Source organism: Hyalella azteca, unplaced genomic scaffold (assembly GCF_000764305.2).
Source record: "Hyalella azteca isolate HAZT.00-mixed unplaced genomic scaffold, Hazt_2.0.2 contig9347, whole genome shotgun sequence".
Classification (NCBI taxonomy): Eukaryota; Metazoa; Arthropoda; class Malacostraca; order Amphipoda; family Hyalellidae; genus Hyalella; species Hyalella azteca.
In genome coordinates, this window is record NW_025939421.1 from 213,165 (window position 1) to 213,996 (window position 832).

The 832-nt window shown below is 51.8% G+C and overlaps 1 protein-coding gene across 1 annotated transcript in view; it reads right to left on the reverse strand.

The window, feature by feature from the left end:
• The window catches only part of LOC108672740 (calcium/calmodulin-dependent protein kinase type II), a gene marked incomplete in the record, with an annotated part of 29,004 nt that overhangs the window by 15,539 nt on the left and 12,633 nt on the right, over window positions 1-832 (reverse strand).

Genomic DNA, 832 nt, shown 5'->3' on the forward strand with positions numbered 1-832 from the left:
GTGAGGCAGAGAGGTAGTGAGGCAGAGAGGTAGTGAGGCAGAGAGGTAGTGAGGCAGAGAGGTGATGGTGAAAAGAAGAGAGGACGCGGAGAGGGCCGAGGTGATGGTGAGGCAGAGAAGCTTTCCTAAAGGTCAGCGATTCAAATCAACAATGGCTACAACGACAACAACAGCAACGACAACAACAACAACAACATCAGCAACAACAACGACAACAGCAACAACAACAACAGCAACAACAACAACAGCAACAACAGCAACGACAACAGCAACAACAGCAGGGACAGAAATATGATGAACCACGGCACCCAGCGCAGCGGCTTCATCCTTCCCGAAAATAAAGCTGGGCGACAAAAACCATCTCCGTCTGTCAGCTGCAAGCTGAGAAAAACAGTAAATCCACGACGACAAACCAGCAAATCCGCGACGACAAACCAGCAAATCCACGACGACAAACCTGCAAATCCACGACGACAAACCAGCAAATCCGCGACGACAAACCAGCAAATCCGCGACGACAAACCTGCAAATCCACGACGACAAACCAGCAAATCCGCGACGACAAACCAGCAAATCCGCGACGACAAACCTGCAAATCCGCGACGACAAACCAGCCAATCCGCGACGACAAACCAGCAAATCCGCGACGACAAACCTGCAAATCCGCGACGACAAACCAGCAAATCCGCGACGACAAACCAGCAAATCCGCGACGACAAACCTGCAAATCCGCGACGACAAACCAGCAAATCCGCGACGACAAACCAGCAAATCCGCGACGACAAACCTGCAAATCCGCGACGACAAACCAGCAAATCCGCGACGACAAACC